Below are 22,774 nucleotides of genomic sequence, written 5' to 3'. Positions count from 1 at the left end.
TGTTTGTGTGTGTGTGTTTGCCCTGCAATGGACTGGCGCCCCATCCAGAGTGGTACTGTGTGCCTTGCGCCCATTGAAAAGCTGGGATAGGCTCCAGCACAAGCCCCCCCCCCCCCCCCCCCCCCCCCCCGTTTAAGCGTTTAAGAAAGTGAGTGTATGTACCAGATAAGTGTACCTAATAAAGTGCTTGGTGAGCTTTATTAGCTTTAATAGGGTGGCACTGCGGCTCAGTGGGTAGCACTGTTGCCTCACAACAAGAAGGTCCTGGGTTCGATTTCCAGGTGGAGCGGTCAGGTTCCTTTCTGTGTGGAGTTTGCATGTTCTGCATGGGTTTCCTCTAGGTGCTCGGGTTTCCTCCCACAGTCCAAAGACGTGCAAGTGAGGTGAACTGAGATACTAAATTGTCCATGACCGTGTTTGAGATTAAACTTGTGAACCGGTGAATCTTGTGTAACCAGTAACTAACCTGTCCTGTCATGAATGTAACCAAAATGTGTAAAACATGCCACTAAAATCCTAATAAATAAATATTTGCTTTAATTGGTATTAGTATTTTAATACACCATTAAGACATTATTGTACTGTACTAATTTGCCATAGTGTTTGGGCTCTTCAAGAAAGTGACTATTGTTCATACCTTATAAAGAAGCTACCTGATATTCTGATTGCTATGGAGGAATATTTGGGAAAAAAAGCACAAACCAGGCTTAAGCCACATAAAACCCAGTGAAGGTAGACGGGTACAGAGACCTTATGCAAGTTTAATATCAGCCTCGGCTGTCCAAAGACTTGGGTCAATGAGGATACCATGAAATTCAACCTGAGCTAAGCAAATGTATAATATATCTTGCTCCCTCTTTCTGCCATTATCAATTTTTATTCTCTGCCTCTTTTATTTCACAGAGAAGTACCTCCATTTAAGATGAATGTTCCTTGAGCCTCATACTGTTTTACAGGTGCTATTGTGCTTATCTAGAAAGCACCAATGAAACCACTGATCTTATCTTCTTTCGAGCTCACAGTCTCTCTTCTGTGCATTTTTTATTAACCTCCTCCTCCAAGTCCTCTCAACAGGGGTTCTGCAGCTTTCTAAATGTAACATCATCCCAATACTGAGTGAAAGAAAGCTGACCCTAAAATGTACTGGTCAGAAAATATGACAAAGTTAATTGAGTAAGAAATAACAGCATTGCCTCCTAATCCCTTGTTAGAGATAGCTTGACTGCACTTATTGCTGCCATATAATGGTAGAAAAAATCTCTGTATAGTCATTTGTAATTCAAGAACCACTAGAAAAAACTGGTCTTCCATGAGACAGAAGCTGCTGCAACATGAGTGACACTGTTCACGTTCAAGCAGGCTTTACATCTTCATTGGCCAAGAGTCATCCTTGATCCTGCTGTTTCTATGCCCATGTAATTAGCAACAACTTCAATCAAGCTTTAAAGTGCTGATTTTAAAGCAAGGGTTACTTGCATGCAAGCCAGCAAATAAGCGTATAGAAGTGTCAAGCCTGCTTGGCTGTGGACAGTGCCAGCTATGTTCTATAGGCTTCTAATGACAGACCTTTTGTTGCTTCTTGGATTACATTATTGGATTAAATATATATAGAATAGGAGAGTAAAATTATGAGGCCATGCAACAAAGTTAAATGACATGCTAGATTCTATGTATACAACAAACATTGTACACTGCCTGGCCAAAAGAAAGGTCACCACCTGGATTTAACTAAGCAAATGGGTAAGAGCCTCCCATTGGATAATTACTGCATGAGTGATTATGTTTTAGCTGGCAACAAGTTATTTAACCATAACTGATGCAGTGAGTAGTTTCTCATTTGTTTAACAACCATGTTGAAAGACATCCTGTGGTCGTGGAAAAATTTTTAATCTGTTTCAGAAGGGTGAAATTATTGGCATGCATCAAGCAGAGAAAACATCTAAGGAGATTGCTGAAACTACTAAAATCGGGTTAAGAACTGTCCAACACATTATTAAAAAGTGTAAGGACAGTGGGGAAACATCATCTTCGAGGAAGGAATGTGGTCGGAAAAAAATCTTGATTGATCGTGATCGACGATCACTTAAACGTTTGGTAAAGTCAAATGGTAGAAAAACTCCAGTAGAACTCAGGGAAATGTTTAATAGTGAAAGTAAGAGCATTTCCACACACACAATGTGAAGGGAACTCAAGGGATTGGGACTAAACAGCTGTGTAGCCTTAAGAAAACCACTTGTCAGTGAGGCTAACCGGCAAAAACAGCGTCAATTTGCTAGGGAGCATAAAGATTGGACTCTGGAGCAATGGAAGAAGGTCATGTGGTCTGATGAGTCCAGATTTACCCTGTTCCGGAGTGATGGGCGCATCAGGGTAAGAAGAGAGGCGCCTGTAGTGATGCACCCATCATGCCTAGTGCCTACCGTACAAGCCTGTGGGGGCAGTGCTATGATCTGGGGTTGCTGCAGTCGGTCAGGTCTAGGTTCAGCAACGTCATGTGCCCAAAGAATGAGGTCAGCTGACTACCTGAATATACTGAACGACCAGGTTATTCCATCAATGGATTTTTTCTTCCCTGATGGCACGGGCATATTCCAAGATGACAATGCCAGGATTCATCGGGCTCAAATTGTGAAAGAGTGATTCAGGGAGCATGAGACGTCATTTTCACACATGGATTGGCCACCACAGAGTCCAGACCTGAACCCAATTGAGGATCTTTGGGATGTGCTGGAGAAGACTTTGCGCAGTGGTTCAAATCTCCCATCATCAGTACAAGATCTTGGGGAAAAAATTAATTCAACTCTGGACAGAAATAAATGTTGTGACATTGCAGAAGCTTGTGGAAACGATGCCACAGCGAATGCGTGCCGTAATCAAAGCTAAAGGCGGTCCAACCAAATATTAGAGTGTGTGACCTTTTGGCCAGGCAGTGTATTTATTTATTTATTTATTAGGATTTTAACGTCATGTTTTACACTTTGGTTACATTCATGACAGTGCAGGTAATTACTGGTTATACAAGATTCATCAGGTCAAGCCTTCAATGTCGAACACAGTCATGTACAATTTAAGGAAAGCCATTTAGACATGGGAAAATAACATTGTAAACTGCTAAATTTGGACAATGAATGTGTCCATTCAGTCAAAGTAAAGTAAAAGTGGCTAAAATCCTAAAATTGCAAGAATACCATAACATTAATGTTACCTATACGAGTGTCAACTTTAGATACCGACTAGATAAAGCATTCCTTATCTAAGCACCCTAAAAGAACCTTAATGATTTTGTCCTGTTGAATTTTTGCCATCTATCCTGACTTGGCTAAGCTTTGTTTTTATAACCTCTGTAAATAAAGGCTCTAATGCAACAGTCATTGTAACTGGAGAGGACAAGCGTTCATTCCAAATCCCTTCAGCATGCACACATTTACCAGTAAACTGGCACACAGCTTATAATCTTCTCCTCATTACACTCGCTTCACTCACACAAGCAAATGTACTGTCATCACAGCACTGTAGTCTAATTACACAGGTACAGTGTGTGTGTGCGTGTGCGTGTGTGTGATTTTGGCAACAGCCAACAATGTATCAGCAATGTTTTCATCTACTGAGCAGTAAAGGTGTAAGTGTGCCGCTGACATGACTAACATGAAGGATGTACACTGTTGTCAAGTTTGTGTAATGTGGCAGCTGCTTACCGAGTTCGCCAGTGAGCCTCATTTGGCTGGTAGAGGGGGCACAGAGGTGCAGATGACTGTGTCAGTTTCTCTTCATTGACAATCGCCAAGCGCCTTGTAAGCGTTAATTCGTTTTAAGCGGATGTTTTTTCTATATATTCTGGCTTCTTTCTGTCATACTTGCCAGCTCCTCGGTTGGCAAACCTGCTATTTCTCTAAAACTGTGATACTGGGCTGCTTGCTTCAGTCTGGTTTTCTACTGGTTTTATTTCTGATGCCAGCATGCTATATCTTTCTAGGAACTCACCAAGTGTCAAGACATTTTGGGCCTCATGAAGGAACCACCTTGGGAGAGCGGATTACCCCATGGGACTTGCCTGTAAATCCATGTTATGTACGGAGTGTGCCAGTTATATTGGAATTTACAAGACAGCACCCACAGACACTGTTAAGTGGTGAGTTTTTTTCTTTAACTTCTTGAACCTGTCTATTTAGTACGTCCCACACTAACGGTTTCCATATTAGTAGTAAAACAGGCAGTCCATATGGTCCATAGTCTTAGCTTTGTGCCATAATGGTTGGTTTTTACTTTTTTAAGGCTAATTAAGTATACAAGTTTAAGGGCATAATTACCTGGTAGGGACGAGACCATGACCAAAAAGGTGGTTCACTCAGGGTGAGGCTCAGCCATTGCACTCTGGTTGTGCTGACCCCTGCGAATTCCCCAGATGTGGGAATCTCGACTGCATAATTTCTGATACTGGGGGACTGTGTTCGTGCGGGATCCTGATATCTTATGTATAGTCATTTAATTTACATATGATGATGATTATTATACACCAATCAGCTATAACATTAAAACCACTCCATTGTTTCTACACTCACTGTCTATTTTATCAGCTCCACTTACCATATAGAAGCACTTTGTAGTTCTACAATTACTGACTATTTCTCTGCATGCTCTTCAATAATCAGGACCCATACATGACCACCACAGAGCAGGTGTTATTTGGGTGGTGGATCATTCTCAGCACTGCAGTGACACTGCCATGGTGGTGGTGTGTTAGTGTGTGTTGTGCTGGTATGAGTGGAGTTTTTAAATACCGTGTCCACTCACTGTCCACTCTATTAAACACCCCTACCTAGTTGGTCCACCTTGTAGGTGTAACGTCAGAGATGATCGCTCATCTATTGCTGCTGTTTGAGTTGGTCATCTTTCAAACCTTCATCAGTGGTCACAGGACGCTGCCCATGGGGCGCTGTTGTCTGGATAGATTTTTGATTGGTGGACTATTCTCAGTCCAGCAGTGACAGTGAGGTGTTTAAAAACTCCACCAGCATTGCTGTGTCTTATCCACTCATACCAGCATTGCTGTGTCTTATCCACTCATACCAGCACAACACACACTAACACACCACCCAAAAAATACCTACTTTGTGGTGGTGCTGTGAGCATCCTGACCATTGAAGAACAGCATGAAAGGGGGCTAACAAAGCATGCAGAGAAACAGATGGACTACAGTCCGTAATTGTAGAACTACAAAGTGCTTCTATATGGTAAGTGGAGCTGATAAAATGGACAGTGAGTGTAGAAACAAGGAGGTGGTTTTAATGTTATGGTTGATCGGTGTAAATCTAATTTATCTGTCTATCTATCTATTTATCAAACTATCTAATTTGTCTGTTTTTCTGTCTGTCTTGTCTATCCACCTATTAAACTTACAAATAGCCATTCTCAGCTTGCCAGTCTCATATAAATATGGCATTCACAATTTGTCCCTTTCCTGTTTATGTATGGTTGATTTGTTCAACATAAAAGGAGTCTCTTAATTGGTAAAAAGCTGGCAAAACATTTCAAGTGTTGATTAGCCTGCATGCTTATTCTGATGTGTCAAAGACAAAACTGAGTGATTAGATGAGGATCGCTTTTAACTGGCCAATCAGTTGTTTGAAGCAACGGACACTGAAAAATAAGGGTCAGGCATTAATTTAAGGCAGGAGCACAGGAGTGTATGTGTAAGTGTTCACTGATTATGGGCTCCTTTGTACTGGCTTAATCACAGCCCAGACATATAACCCTGTCACACACACACACGCACACACACTGGGGCCTGACTCTTCACCCTGGGGAGGACACAATTTGCTCTCAACTCTTTGAAGAGGTCTCGTTTTACGCGTTTGCTTTTGGTCTGTCAGACCGGTGTCACCTCCATGGCGTTTGGGCAGGCATGCATTACCTCTCACTTTCTGGTTTGTTTTCTTCACCTCGGCCCTGGAAATGAGCTTCTTTTTACCTGCCTTAATGTCCTTTAGTCTCCATAAACAGTGGTTCCCTGCAAACAAACCAGGCAGCGTCTCGGGCAGTCACCAGACATCACACATTTATGTTTATGGTACAGGTGTATTTTTTTCCCCTTACTTGTGGCTGCATTTTACTGTCTGTAGCTCAGCAACACTGTATTAACTAGTTGCTTAACAGTTTGAAAATTTGGGTTCACCCATCATAAATGAATGGTTCAGCTTGGCACTGTGGTACTGTTTCATTATTTCCAGTTTAGTATGTGGCGTAGACGGCCTATAGCACCAAACCAGCTATCATTAATCAAGCAGGCCATTTCATGGTGTCTTAAAGAAATAGAGGCAAGAGTGAAGCGGGAAGAGAAAACAATGTGCGCTGTGTGTGCGCGCGAGTGTGAACGAGAGACGCAGCAGAGGACTGAGGAGTGTGAAAAGCCCGGGGGGCACACAATCAATATCACATTTTCCATTGCCACCTTCAGAGCTATTGTAAATGACTGGTGTCAAAAATAATAACAGGCCGAATCAGAAACCTTAGGTTTGCAATTTCGCTCCTGGCCCTCGAGCCACACCCTTCTCCCGCTCGTTTTCCCCTGCAGAGCAGACCTATGTTTACAATGCTACACAGCAGTGCAGTACTTGTAGTCCATGTACTGTTTGCTTTCACTAGTATGTAAAAAAGAAGGAATAATAGTGTAGTAGTCATTGTACAAGCAACCTCTCATTATCACAAATTTTGTTAGTGTTTGGGGTGGGACACCGAATTGCTTTGATGTATAACAAGATGGAAATTCTATTGGCACAATGACACCACTGAGACAATCTCACCACAGTTGTGTTTATATACACATATATACTGATCAGCCCTAACATTAAAACCTCCTCCTTGTTTCTACACACACTGTCCATTTTATCAGCTCCACTTACCATATAGCAGCACTTTGTAGTTCTACAACTACTGACTGTGGTCCATCTGTTTCTCTGCATGCTTTGTTAGCCTGCTTTTACCCTGTTCTTCAATGGTCAGGACCCTCACAGGACCACTACAGAGCAGGTATTATTTGGGTGGTGGATCATTCTCAGCACTGCAGTGACACTGACATGGTGGTGGTGTGTTAGTGTGTGTTGTGCTGGTATGAGTGGATCAGACACAGCAACGCTGATGGAGTTTTTAAACACCTCACTGTCACTGCTGGACTGAGAATAGTCCACCAAGCAAAAATATCCAGCCAACAGTGCCCCATGGGCAGCGTTCTGTGAACACTGATGAAGGTCTAGAAGACGACCAACTCAAACAGCAGCAATAGATGAGCGATCGTCTCTGACTTTACATCTACAAGGTGGACCAACTAGGTAGGAGTGTCTAATAGAGTGGACAGTGAGTGGACACGGTATTTAAAAACTCCAGCAGCGCTGCTGTGTCTGATCCACTCATACCAGCACAACACACACTAACACACCACCACCATGTCAGTGTCACTGCAGCGCTGAGAATGATCCACCACCTAAATAATACCTGCTCTGTGGTGGTCCTGGAGAGTCCTGACCGTTAAAGTACAGGGTAAAAGCAGGCTAAAAGCATGCAGAGAAACAGATGGACTACAGTCAGTAATTGTAGAACTACAAAGTGGTTTTAATGTTATGGCTGATCAGTGTATATATACTGTATATATCTCATACTGCAGGGACAGACACACTAAGAGAGAACAGTACTGCAGTGGTAGAGAGCTAAAGTAAAAAGACACCGTAGCTATTAGATCAATTGTTGTACGACAAAAAAACACTTGAGGGAGAAATAATAGGAAAATAAAAGAAAAATCTAGTTTAACTGGATGATTATACTCAGCTCTTTTGTGTGCAGCTATAATTGTATCGTAACATTCAGAGCAGTCAGAAAAGGGCCTCTGAGGAGAATGAAGAGCTAGCACAGCAAAAGAAGAAAAAGCATGAACAGTTCTACTTTGTCCTCTTTAGGTATGCGTCTGCATAAGGGTTTGACCCCTAAGGTTCCAGGCCATGTTTATTTAAGAAATGTGCATCTGTACATATATAGACAAAAAAAAGCTGTACTTTAAAAAAGTAAATAATTTTAGGTTAATAATTTAAATGTATAAAAAGCCCCTGTTTCTTATTTTTAATTTTCCATAATCAGCAACAAACTGTCCTAAATTGAAAGCTCAGCAACCATTTGTATGGTAATGGTAATGTCAATTTTGCTCGACTGTAGACGGTATCACCTGTGTTCCAGCAGAGACCTGTTATTTTGGTAGTTCTTGGACTGTTGCCTCACAGCAAGATGGGTCCTGGGTTCGATCCCCCGGCGGGGAAATCCGGGTCCTTTCTGTGCGGAGTTTGCATGTTCTCCCCGTGTCCGCGTGGGTTTCCTCCGGTTTCCTCCGACAGTCCAAAAACATGCAGTCAGGTTAATTGGAGACACTGAATTGCCCTGTAGGTGAATGGGTGTGTGTATGTGTGTGTGTCTGCCCTGCGATGGACTGGCACCCCGTCCAGGGTGTTACTGTGTGCCTTGCGCCCGTTGAAAAGCTGGGATACGCTCCAGCATCCCCCTACAGACCGCTACAGAGCAGGTATTATTTGGGTGGTGGGTCATTCTCAGCACTGCAGTGACACTGACATGGTGGTGGTGTGGTAGTGTGTGTTGTGCTGGTATGAGTGGATCAGACACAGCAATGCTGATGGAGTTTTTAAGCACCTCACTGTCACTGCTGGACTGAGAATAGTCCACCAACCAAAAATATATCCAGCAGGAGGAAATTCCAGGAGGAAATTTGGCACAAATCATGTTCAGAGAGAAGAAAGAAAATGTATTTTGTTCTGTAAATTATTACGTTGTAAAGACCTCGTTTTCCTTTTTTTTATTATTATTATTTAGTTTTTATGCAACTTTTAGCATATCCAATTACCCAATTCCATCACTGATGCCGATCTCCACCCTGGTTGAGGAGAGACAAGACTAACACAAGCCTCCTCCAACACGTGTACAGTAGCCGACTGCATCTTTTCACCTGCACGAGGCGAGATCGTCTCTGTGCAGGCGCCATCAACCAGCCAGCAGAGGTTATAATTACATCGGTTCCCTGTCTGGCTCCCACCCTGTATGAACAACAGCCAATCGTTGTTCATGTAGCCGCCCAGCCTGTCGGATAGCAGAGCTTAGATTCGGGAACGACGAGTTCGAAATGTCAGCAATGATGTGCTAGCGTGTTTTACTGCTGTGCCACTTGAGCACCACCCCCAAGACCTCGTTTTTCTGTAGGCATTGGGTAGGCTTCATTGTTAAGGTGGTTTACATGCATTACTACATTTCAGAATTATTATTCATACATCATATTTTGTGTCAAGAAACTTTCATGAGTCAGCATAGGTAATCTGAAGCATTTGAAGGTAAATGTATTGGTGTCTAGAGCTTTGAGTTAAACAAGGAGCTCAAGAATTTTTGCAGTTTAACATTCAGGTTTAGTAAATGTATTAATAGTAAAGCCCTCAGCACATCAATTCCCCTTTACTTGTTTTGTGATTACTTGGCAAGATGTTATTGTGCTAAAAAAAACGGAACTTCAAAATTAAACATGTTCATGGCCCATGGTAATGTTACTCTATAGCCAGGAACAAATCCCAAAACAAAAGATTGTATGTCTCTGCTGTGCCAACAAGTCCAACAGCTTCTGCTCCGAGCTATTGAGCAGCTTTGGGTTATCGACAGGGGAATCAGCAGGAAGCAGATCAGGCCTGATTTAGCTGCCTCTACAGGGAGTATGTGGGTATCTCAGAACAGAGGTGTAGGAACTGGAGAAAAAGAAGTAGGGATGTATGAAAGGTGCCAATACAGCAAGACTTCCAGCAGAGTATGGTGATAGCATTAAGACAAGGGATGAAAAGAAAATGAAGTACAGAAGCGAGCGACCTGGCCCATACCACAGATTCTACCATACAGGAGTGAAGTGGCACACAGAACAATCTGAGATCAGGACAGATCTAGCATGACGGACGATGCTTGCATGCTGTTTGACAGATCTGGGAACACTTTCACTCCAAAGAAAGGTGCTTCCAAATGGTTGGTATAATGATTACCTTGGTCCAGCTTCAAACAATTCTCTTAAGCTCAGGACACCTCCAGAGGGGATTGCAAAATACTAATTCATAACCCTTCAACAGCATTGTGCCGCTTCCCGGTGGGGAGGGACACTCATGCCTTCTAATGCATACTTTGAGGGGTAAACTCTAAAGGATGTCCTCAGAGGACGAATAAATAGCTCTGACCTCTGTAGGAGAACCACTACTTTTTGTGGCATAGAGAATGGACAGGAGGAATCTGACTGGGTGGTCCACTGTCGGCTTGCACTTCTGGCCTTGAAAATTTACATAACTTTAACGGTCAGTGTCTTTTCTCCACCATAAATCAAGCTTGGAAGTAAGTGGAAAAGTTTAAAGGATGTCCAGTGCAGGACGAACTCCAAAGAAAATGTGAATATTTAAACATAGTATAGGTCACAGTCTACTTAAAAGCTCTGCTTGGTTTGGCTGGGTCACAGTGGAAATGTGTTTCATAGAGCTGGATAAAAGCTCCAGTACCTGCAGTTCTACCTTATTCAGCAGTTTGCAGAAGACAATGTAATAATTGCTGTTTCAGTAGTACAGCTTGTTCATTTTCCTCTCAATCCACCCTGCCATTCAAGAGCTCAGCTACCCTTCATGTCCCCCATAGGTTCCCAGTGCCATGCCATGAAAATTACCTCTACTGTAATTGAGATCCTGCCTGATTAATCCAGTCTGATTGTCTAATGACCACCAGAATGGGATTCTTACAGTAATAAGAGAGCTACTGCCGAGCCACTACATTCTCATGCGATTAACATTCTAAGTGGGATTTTTTTTCCTTCTTAGGAGGCGCTTAATACAGTGAACTGACTGTCCTCCTGGTGCAGCACCTGGATTCCTTCCCTGACTTCTCTATAAAAAGGACATTAGGCATTAGATCTTAATTTATCCGTACTGAAATGGATCAGATCATGTTTTATTGGCCTTGCATTTATGCATTCAAGGAATTAAACTGTTATTCATCTCTCACGGAGTAAATGTTGACCTGAATTGAGGTATAAATGACACTGGTATTAAAAAAAGTTAGTCATACAGGAGTGTACACTGTGTTCTACTATTTCACTAGGGAAAAAACCTGCTGCACTGTAAAATTAGTCATATAGCCGTGTAATCCCCATGCTTTAATGTGACATAACAGGACATCTTTGCAATCCAGTTTCAGATTATACACTGCCTGCCAAAAAAAAGGTCACACACTAATATTTCGTTGGACCGCCTTTCCACAAGCTTCTGCAATGTCACAACATTTATTTCTGTCCAGAGTTGCATTATTTTCCCCCCAAGATCTTGTATTGATGATGGGAGATTTGGACCACTGTGCAAAATCTTCTCCAGCACATCCCAAAGATTCTCAATTCTGAATCCTGGCATTGTCATCTTGGAATATGCCCGTGCCATCAGGGAAGAAAAAATCCATTGATGGAATAACCTGGTGGTTCAGTATATTCAGGTAGTCAGCTGACCTCATTCTTTGGGCACATAACGTTGCTGAACCTAGACCTGACCAACTGCAGCGACCCCAGATCATAGCACTGCCCCCACAGGCTTGTACGGTAGGCACTAGGTATGATGCCTCTCTTCTTACCCTGATGCGTCCATCACTCTGGAACAGGGTAAATCTGGACTCATCAGACCACATGACCTTCTTCCATTGCTCCAGAGTCCAATCTTTATGCTCCCTAGCAAATTGATGCCGTTTTTGCCGGTTAGCCTCACTGACAAGTGGTTTTCTTAAGGCTACACAGCTGTTTAGTCCCAATCCCTTGAGTTCCCTTTGCATTGTTTGTGTGGAAATGCTCTTACTTTCACTATTAAACATTTCCCTTAGTTCTACTGGAGTTTTTCTACCATTTGATTTCACCAAACGTTTAAGTGATCTCCGAGCACGATCATTCAAGATTTTTTTCCGACCACATTCCTTCCTCGAAGATGATGTTTCCCCACTGTCCTTCCACTTTTTAATAATGCGTTGGACAGTTCTTAACCTGATTTTAGCAGTTTCAGCTTCTCCTTAGATGTTTTCTCTGCTTGATGCATGCCAATAATTTCACCCTTCTGAAACAGATTAACATATTTTCCACGACCACAGGATGTGTCTTTCCACATGGTTGTTTAACAAATGAGAAGCTACTCACTGCATCAGTTAGGGTTAAATAACTTGTTGCCAGCTGAAACATAATCAGCCATGCAGTAATTATCCAATGGGAGGCTCTTACCTATTTGCTTAGTGGTGACCTTTTTTTTGGCCAGGCAGTGTATAATGTCTGTACTGATAGAGGTTCCACTGTCAACTTTAAGTGATGTGTTTAGGGAAAAACACTGTCTAGTCCCATTATTATGACCAATTCCTACTTTCGACAGCTGTGGGATCGTTATGGTTTGAGGAATGTTTTTGTGGCATTCTCCGGGCCCATGCATCCATGTGGAAAGCACTCTCAACTGATTTGGTTAGGAATCCATCCTTGCAGATCATATACACCCATATGCTGATTGTCTTCCCTGGGGTGGATGGGATCTTCTAGCAAGACAATGCGACATGTCACACGGCTAGAAATGTCCGACATTGGTTGGAAGAGCATGACCAAGACTTCCAAGTACTACCCTGGTCTCCTAATTCCCCAGACCTGAACCCAACTGAGCATTTGTGGGACCACCTCGATCGTCGTGTTCGCTCTATAGATCTTCCCCCACGCACCCTTCAGCAGCTCTGGGATGCACTGCAGTCAGTATGGCTCCAGATACCTGTGACCTTATTGAGTCACTCCCAGCCCGTCTAGCTGCTGTCTTTGCTGCACACAGGTTACTCTGGATATTAGCTGGTGATCGTAATAATGTGACTCAACAGTGTAAAAAAAGATGAAAAGCCACATAAGCTCAGTAAAATTGCCATTGGTTCATGGTTGCAGCACTTACTACTAGACTCCAACCATGTATACGTTAAATAAGCTCTTTAATCGCACTTTTTGAGCTAGATGCATGTAAGACAGAGGTAAAATGCAAATCCAACGTCTCACTGTGCTTGCTTTATGTTTAGACAGATAGATACTTTATCCATCCCAAGGGAAATTTTCTAAACTCTGTAAAACACTATCTGAATGATCATTTATAATACAAATAGCTTTTGATTGAAACCCCATTTCCAAAAAAGCTGTGTGTTTTGTAATGTTTTGTAAAACACAATAAAAATAAGAATCTGTGATTTTGATAATTCTCTTAAGTATTTATTTAACTGATAAAAGTTTTGGTATTGATCATGGTATTTTGTAAATACAAACACATTAGGAATTTAATGCCTGCAACACACTCCAAAAAAAAGTTGGGACAGACACGTGTTTTCCCTGTGTTCATCACCTTTCCTTTTAATAAGACTTTTTAACGATTTGGCATCTGAGGACACTATACTGCTGTACTATACATTTATAACAGGCAGTTGGACAGTTGTAGCCTAGCAGTTAAAGTACTGGACTAGTAATCAAAACATCACTTGTTCAAGCCCTACAAACTGCCAGGTTGCCACTGTTGGGTCCTTGAGCAAGGCCCTTAACTCTCAATTGCTTAGACGATATACTGTCATAGTACTGTAAGTCGCTTTGGATAAAAGCGTCTGCTAAATGCTGTAAATGTTAATAGGAAACAGATCTGGACTGCAGGCAGGCCAGTCAAGCACATGCATTCAGTGTGTACAAAGCCACGCTGATGTAGCACATACAGAACCAAGCATGGCATCATCATGCTAAAATAATCATGTGCTGTCTAAATAAAAAAAACATAATCTTGATGGCAGCATGTGTCTCTCTAAAATCCCAATATACACCTCTGTGTCAGTGAAACCTTTACACTTATACATGGTACCCATGCCATGGGCACTGATGCACCCCCATACCATACCCCATCCGGTTGGCTTTCAGACCTTTCAATAATAACAGTCGGGCGACACTGTGGCTAAGTGGGTAGCACTGTCGCCTCACAGCAAGAAGGTCCTGGGTTGGATCCCCAGGTGGGGCGGTCCGGGTCCTTACTGTGTGGAGTTTGCATGTTCTCCCCGTGTCTGCGTGGGTTTACTCCGGGTGCTCCGGTTTCCTCCCACAGTCCAAAGACATGCAATTGAGGTGAATTGGAGACACATAATTGTCCATGACTGTGTTCGATATAACCTTGTGAACTGATGAATCTCGTGTAATGAGTAACTACCGTTCCTGTCATGAATGTAACCAAAAGTGTAAAACATGACGTTAAAATCCTAATAAACAAACACAATAATAACAGTCTAGCCGCTCAGGTGGCACAGCAGTAAAAACACAAGCTGGAAACGGAGCTGAGATCTCGAATACATCGTATCGAATCTGAGCTCTGCCTGCCGGCTAGGCTGAGCGGCCACATGACCAACGATTGGCCTGTTGTTCAGATATGGGTGGGATTAAGCCGGATAGGGTCTCTCTCTGATTGATGGCGCCTGCACAGAGATGAGAAAAGAGTGCTCTCAGGGTGTGTCTCTCCAAACTCTCAAAGTGTAGGTGATAAGATGCATACGGCTGCTGCCCATGTGTCGGAGGGGGCGTTGGTTAGCTTCGTTCTCCTCAATCGGAGCAGAGATCGGCATTGGTGGAGAGGAAGCATGATGCAATGGGGCAATTGGACGTGCTAATAAGGGGGAAAAAAGTGGAGAAAATGCATAAACAAAATAACAGTCTGGATGGTCCTTTTTATCTTTAGCACAGAGAACTTGACGTTCGTTTTTCCTTAAAACAAGCAGAACCATGGACTCATGACCATAGCACATGTTTCTATTGTTTCTCTGACCATATGAGATGAGCTCAGGCCCAGAAAACTCAAATTGACGTACGTGTTTCTCTTTACGTAATAGTGTTTCCAGTTGCGTTTTTTGATGGAGTGTCGAACTGTGTTTTTTTTTTAAGTATTGCCGATGTGGCTATATCACAGTAGCATGGTTGTTTCTCTTTCCAGAACAGTATAGATTGTGTAACAGCAAACTGGCAATACATCCATAATAATAACAAGTATTTGTGTTCAGACGTCCATATACTTTTGCCAGTATAGTCCATATTGAAAGATTGATATCAATATAGTTTCAATAATCTCCCATTACTCTTAAAATGACCTCTCCTAACATAAATATAGAAAATGAGTATGGCAGAAGCCCTCTAAGCACTCATGCACTCTTTTAGTGTTTAATCAATGGATTCATCAAGTCATTCATTTCTTTATTGATGGGTTATATGAAAGCTACTTGTTTCAGTCATAAAGAAACTCCAGAGCCACTTCAATCTTTATTTCACTGCTGGATAAATTTACAGTAAGAGTATGTTTCCGTAAAGAAACCACAAGCTCCGACTAAAGTCACCCCTTGAAGCTCAGTGTTATTGATTATTGTTTTTATGGTCACTCCTAAATAGATGAGCCTGGATCATAAAGCAGTGGTCATCAAGCAGAAGAATGAGTTGTATAGTTTACAATGTAAGAAGGCATGAATTTGAGGGGTGCTGTAATCCAATAAGATTTTACTACAGCCATAAATAAAGGACAGAAAACAAAGAGGAAAAAGTCTCAATCAATGTAGAGCATAAAATGAGTATCAGTAAGGTATTTATAAAAAAGATTAGACACGATTATTCAGAAAGCTGATATGAACAGACATATGTAATAATTAGCTCCTAATAATGTCACGTTTTTATTTCTGTATTGTTTATATTAGTTAAGAACCGACAGTCATGGTTTGTTTAATGCTGCCAATTAAAAACTAAGTTTGCCAAAAAGAGATTTAACTTAGACCGATCAACCATAACATTAAAACCACCTCCTTGTTTCTACAATCACTGTCCATTTTATCAGCTCCACTTACCATGTAGAAGCACTTTGTAGTTCTACAATTACTGACTGTAGTCCATCTGTTTCTTTACATACTTTTTTAACCTGCTTTCACCCTGTTCTTCAATGGTCAGAACTCTCCCAGGACCACTACAGGGCAGGTATTATTTAGGTGGTGGATCATTCTCAGCACTGCAGTGACACTGACATGATGGTGGTGTGTTAGTGTGTGTTGTGCTGGTATGAGTGGATTTAAACACCTCACTGTCACTGCAGGACTGAGAATAGTCCATCAATTAAAAACATCCAGCCAACAGCGCCCTGTGGGCAGCGTCCTGTGACCACTGATGAAGGTCAAACAGCAGGAATAGATGAGCGATCGTCTCTGACTTTACATCTACAAGGTGGACCAACTAGGTAGGAGTGTCTAATAGAGTGGACAGTGAGTGGACACGGTATTTAAAATCTCCAGCAGTACTGCTGTGTCTGATCCACTCATACCAGCACAACACACACTAACACACCACCACCATGTCAGTGTCAATGCAGTGCTGAGAATGATCCACCACCTAAATAATACCTGCTCTGTGGTGGTCCTGTGGGGGTCCTGACCATTGAAGAACAGCATGAAAGGGGGCTAACAAAGCATGCAGAGAAACAGATGGACTACAGTCAGTAATTGTATTAGTACAAAGTACTGTTTGTTCCAGATTTCGTCTAAAAGCTGCATTTATCATTTTACTGTTTTACATCAGTCATGTTTACTATGTTAAATTTATAAATCTATAAATCTATAAAGAATAAAGGCTTGCTGATATGAAGTTGAGCAATATGTTTTAGATTTCATGGTTAACCGATGACTAATGAAGATCTTTTTTAGCAGCTAGGAATGCATGAGCCTTGTTAAAGTTAAATACCTGCTATTTCAAAACTTACATAAAAGTCTGTGATGTGGAAGAAATAAAAAGAAAATCAAATAAGCAATGCTGGTAGTGACATTATTTATGTACTCCATTAAATGTATGTAAGTTCTATTCTTTCATATGTTTTCACCAACACCTAATATGTTAAATACATTTTGGACAGGGCATTCAGCCATACCATGGCACAACACACACACACACACACACACACACACACACACACATTAATTTCCTTACTCAAATCTAGGGCAATTTAGAGCAGCCCACTGGGAAGGTGGAAGAAAACTGTCATCCCACACAGACAAAGGGAGAGCATGATTTACACAAGTTATAAGGTAAACACTGCAATACACTATATGAGCAAAAGTATATAGACATCTGTCTATAAGGACTTATCTTTGTGTGCAGCGAGCATGCCAAATTTGAAATCACACACTTTACTATATGTATATAATAAATCTTATAAATCATTTAGCAATTGGTATGGCTGAAATAACTGAACTCGATCATAAGAAAAAGAGTCCACGTACTTTTGGTCATGATGTGTATATACTAGTATACTTTACTTTGTTATCCTCTTACTTTGCTCACTTGGCTGTATTGTATAGGCTGTATATTTTTACTCTTATTGCTTGTTTTACACTGTAAGTTAATGTTGTATGTATACAAGAAGTTGTTGTTGTCTGATGTGAGCTGCTATAACAAAGAAATTTCCTGCAAAGGATCAAAAAAGAATCTATCTATCTATAACAGTGGTACCTTGAAACTTGACGTCAATTGGTTCTGGGAGTGGCGTCAAGTTTAAAGGCGTTGAGTTTCAAGGTATATTTTCCCATAAGGATGTATGGGAAACCTGTTAATGCGTTCTGTGGTATTGTGGAACTGCAAATGTTTTAAGCTAATTTAAAATGATGGGGTTGTTTTCGAAACTTATACACTGAAAAAAACACAAGTACAATTGCAAAACAGTTAAAGAGCAATATAAAAAATACAATAAAACCTGCAGTTTACTTTTATATTGTTGCTTTATGCCTTTTAATCGTGGAGATGCTTGATCCTGGAATACTGTATTTCTTAGCGAGCTCAGTAATTCATATGAGAAGTGACAAAACCGCGTTTGTGCTGGATGTGCTGTTATTTCCTAAGAAGTGTGGCGGTGCAGAAAACTTAACATGACTTCTTGTACTAAAGCAATGAGCGAGGAATTTCACTGGTAGAATTTAAGAGCAGTAAAAAGAGGTTTAGTGTTTCTGTGTCGTTCTTTTAATACATTGTCACATCAAGCTTTTTTTTAACAATATAAGCGCTTTAGACTCGGAAAAGCTGATTCTTACGATTTCTAAGCACCTCGAGCTGTAACACAAGTTTAAAAGTGAAACAGGAGAAAAATACATCTAAACGCAGATGCATGTGGACGCTTTTAGAGTGGATTTGACGGTTACTCCTCACAGATGCAGATTCGTCTCATTTTCGCACTTTGATGACATTTTACTGCACCGCTCAAGCCAAGTGCTGAACAAAGAGGCTGATTGGTAATTTGAAATTAAATAAATTAATTAAAAAAAAAAAATAAACACATTGAGTTTAAGGGAAACGTCGAGTTTAAGGGTACAAATTTCTCCAAGAAGTGCATTTAGTTCCAAAGAATTTGAGTTTAGGGAACGTCGAGTTACAAGGTACCACTGCGTATTGTTATTAATATCATTACTACTACTGTTTGCTTATTTTGTTGCAATAAGAATACACGCTTATTAATATTCAAACATATTAATATATCTAAAGCGTATCTAAGTATTGTTGCTGACCAATGGAATCTCTTAATGATCATTAATTGCCCATTGTATAATAGGCCTATCTCAAATTGGTTCCATGAACATGACATAAGTGTACTTTGGTGACAATCCCAGTCACTTATGCCAAGTTCACATTACACGACCTTCCAAGTCGTCAGATCGCTGTACAGTTCACACTACACAACTGGATCTCTTGTAATCGGGAGTCTTTCAAGTCGGTGTGTATTTCACACTACACGACTGATCGGGGATAAGGGATTTCACACTACACGATCTGTCACCAACTGGAATCGCAGACGAGCTTCTCTGGTCTCCCAAACTACGTTTTGGTCACAAAAACAAACTTGAGAAGTGATGAGGGGTTTAATGAAACCACGTCCAAAAATGCACGTCAACAAGTAGCGAGCCTTCAAAGTTTGTGCATGAGGAAAAATAAATGAATCTGAGTGGATTTGGTTTGGATTGTTCTATAGTGAATTGGGGGTTAATAAATATTTTTTGCAATGCAACGTTGGTGTTTTGTAGAGAACAGAAATACTGGAAAACTTGTGTGTGTAACGATGTATTCTGATATAAACTATATTAAGCCCCTGTCCCACCTTTTTACAACTCCTCCCCAGCGTTTCCCCTCACACTGTATCTTGCATTTTCATTGATGGTTCGACATAGCACTCATTGCCAGTCGGGCAACTCGGATCCAGAAATTTGACAAGCTGAATATCTCTCTTCGGTCGCCGAGAGCTCGGTGAGCCACTCGGATCGAGTTGTTGAGTAGTTCACACATAGCGATTGAGAGCTGAGCCGGCAGATCTAGCGCAGACCAGTCGGCAAGCGAAAATCAGGGCAAAAATCGTGTAGTGTGAACTAGGCATAAATTGCAGTTGTGATACTATGGATTAGAAGGGATTTATTCAACACCTTGTGTAATCCAATCCATACTGCAAAAAATTCAGGCTATTTTGAGAGGTTTTTGTAAATTATTATTATTATTATTTCCTAATAGGCACAAAGTGAGCAAGTAACTATATCTAAAACTAAATACAAAGGTTGTGTGCCAAAACAGATGGTAATAGGATTAGACTTTAGTTTTCCAGTTATCACCCCTCCTCCCTTAAAAAAAGAATATATGCCAATGAAAACAGTACATATCAGAGTAAAGTTTCCGTCAGATTGGACAAAAGCCCATTACGTTTAGAAATAATTCAAACGTGCATTTACAGCATTTAATATTAATGACTTTTCTGACTGTAACCACAGCCTGAAACAACCTGCCATCTTACCATCCTTCTTCACTGCCTAATGATGACAAGTTGATGGAGAGAAAATGGAAGGTATTCATACCGTCTTTCATCAGAGTGCTCAGATACCGAAGTCTGGATTAGCACCGGTTAGACCACAGGGTTCATCCAGGGAATAATCCAGCTGTTGTCCAACTAAAACAAGGATTTTTCCATCACATTTTAAACCTCATCTTGAGAGATAGCCTTTTGGAAAGTACCTTTATTAAAATAGGTGCCAAGTGCATTAGTTTCAGGAATAGAAACTGTTTAACAGATGCAGGTGAAGTGCTCAGAATTTGGCATAGCCTTTCATTGTCAACTACACAGAGCCAAGTCACTACTGACTGGACTGCTTTAATGTGGAGCAATGACACGCTTGAGCCCAGTGCTTATAAGATTAAGAACGTATAGTTTCTATACTAAGAAGCAGCATAAAAGGATTATTAGCACATGAAACTTTTAATTCCCTGTAATACATGGACTTTCTGACAGCAACATGGACCTGCAAACACTGATCTTAATTAAGATGTTAACTGTTTTTGTTAATTAAGAAGAATTTAGAACACTTTTTATTCAAATAAATTCAATGTTAACAAGGTCTGTTACCTCCTATCAGTACAGTAATTACTCCTCAGTTCTTAATTTGCTGTTTTATGTATATTTTTGTTTAAAACACACCTTAACCAGGTGTCTGTCCTGCTGAGCAGTATATGAATAAGCCACAAAGGCGCTTTCTTTGATTTAGCCTCTTTGGAGCACTTTGTGTGGATACGAATGGGCCCCGTTTGATCACAGGCTCATCCGTTGACTCGGCACTTACTAAAAATATCCATCATCTCCACCGCCAGCCACTGAGAATTGAGTATCCATGGACCGAGTTAGTGCAGAAAGTAAATCCTTAATCAGAAATAAGCTGCTTTGGAGTAACTTCTCGTTCTGAAATTGCCATTCTAAATTGACTTGAAAGTAAATGAATTCATTAATTATCTACAGTGACGGCTCGATTCTGGTCAGGGTTGTCATTTTCCTATTATTTTGCCCCCAGAGGTTGGAGCTGCCTGTACAGAAATCATACCACAAGGAAGACACACAATCTAGACAGGGCACAAGTCAATCACATGTACGAGGGTTTTTAAACTCTATTTATTAAAAAAACAAAAACATTACATCACTTTTCTACACCTTCCGATGCATTTTTCCAGCATTGTACCAACTTTTTAATGCCATCAGCAAAAATTTTTTTGATTGAGCATGTAGCCACTGATGCACCACTGCTCAAAGCTTCTTTGAGTCCAAAAAAGATGGAAATCAGATGGCACTAAATCCAGACTATAAGCTCCCTCAGTCTCTCAGACACGACCAATTACTATTCCTCCCGCCCTCACCGTTTCCAGTGAAAATATAAAAGTAAGGAAACTTTTTAAAGATCCCTTGTACAATGTGGGATGTGGGAGGAAAGCTGAGTACATAACATAAAAATCCAACCATATAGGGACTGGATGCAAAAGTCTAACCTGGGTCCCTGGAACCCTTCTACGTTTTAGGCTACTCTTAACTAAAGGATTTATATGGAAATGTGACTTTATTTTGCAGTGATTATTAAATTATACCAACATTTCAGTAAACAGTTCAGGGTAGTTACTAATCAGAAGCAAGAAATGTTTATTCTCTGGTTAAATCTCTATGCCTATTTGCCAGATGTATTTTAGATGTCCTGGCAAGTCAATGCATTTGTGTGTTTGCCCTGTGATGGACTGGTGACCTGTCCAGGGTGTTTCTTGTGTTTCGCCCAGTGAATTGTACCAACCATGATCCTGAATAGGATAAAACGGTAGTAAAACACACAATGACTGAATGATAAAATCAGAGGAAAGTTGTAGCCTAGTGATTAAGGTACTGGATTAGTAAGCAGAAAGTCGCTGGTTCAAACCCCACCCAGCAAGGTAGTTAAGTGGGTAGCACTGTCGCCTCACAGCAAGAATGGCCTGTGTTCGATATAACCTTGTGAACTGATGAATCTTGTGTAACGAGTAACTACCGTTCCTGTCATGAATGTAACCAAAAGTGTAAAATATAGTAATATATTGGGGTTGTACCTTATAAGCCTCATTTTAAACACAAGATCCAGTTGGATGCTGAAGTCACCCAAACTGCCAGCAGTACCTTTATCTGGAGGGAAAAAAACAAGTACATTTGCACTGCTAACTACAGTATGTCAATCATACTAACCTCTGGCTAAACCTTAATCTGGCTGTATTCCTCCTTACGTATGGTCAATAATGACATTTCACTATGGTACAGTATAGAACATTACTTGATGATAAAAAGCTCCTCAGCACCTGGTTTTGGAAATGTACTGTGCAGCATTACATGGTGGACAATCACTGTTAGTGTCTGTGTTCCATCCAGAAGTTTGCCCACCTTAGTTCTTCGCCTCTGTCCAGAGGTTTTTTGGTATATTTCTGCTGACCCCAACTTTTTCATGTTCAGCACTAAGATATTTTTTTTTGGAATCAACCTGCTTTTCGTTTTCCCATGTGGATCATATGGCAGGGGGTTGCCCTGCTAGGTTTCTTTATAGTATGGAATGTATAGCTTTACCCATGGGTCAGTGTTCACACCTGGGTTGGTCATGGCATCAGCATATTTACGCTGTAAGCGACTGTACCATGGTGGATTGCTTTTATGTCCTTGATACTGGTTCAGGAACATGTAAGCCTGGATTTAACTGGATCTAGGTCTTTAACTTAGCCAGATGTGGGTATATAAATAGATTGTAATTGTTAGAGCAGTTATAATGCATTTACTTTTAAATCTATATTTTATTTATTTCCTTAATTTAGGTACTTTTAAATCTAGTT

At 40.9% G+C, this 22,774-nt stretch overlaps 1 non-coding gene across 1 annotated transcript; it reads left to right on the top strand.

Moving 5' to 3' along the window:
* The first annotated feature begins 4,299 nt into the window (after positions 1-4,299).
* LOC134325890 (U1 spliceosomal RNA) lies at positions 4,300-4,463 on the top strand. The gene has a single exon (XR_010014402.1). It is a non-coding gene; the product is annotated as a U1 spliceosomal RNA (small nuclear RNA).
* Positions 4,464-22,774: the final 18,311 nt, after the last annotated feature.

The sequence above is a fragment of the Trichomycterus rosablanca genome, chromosome 13 (genome assembly GCF_030014385.1).
Source record: "Trichomycterus rosablanca isolate fTriRos1 chromosome 13, fTriRos1.hap1, whole genome shotgun sequence".
NCBI classification, from domain to species: domain Eukaryota; kingdom Metazoa; phylum Chordata; class Actinopteri; order Siluriformes; family Trichomycteridae; genus Trichomycterus; species Trichomycterus rosablanca.
This window is presented reverse-complemented; position numbering and strand designations above follow the sequence as displayed.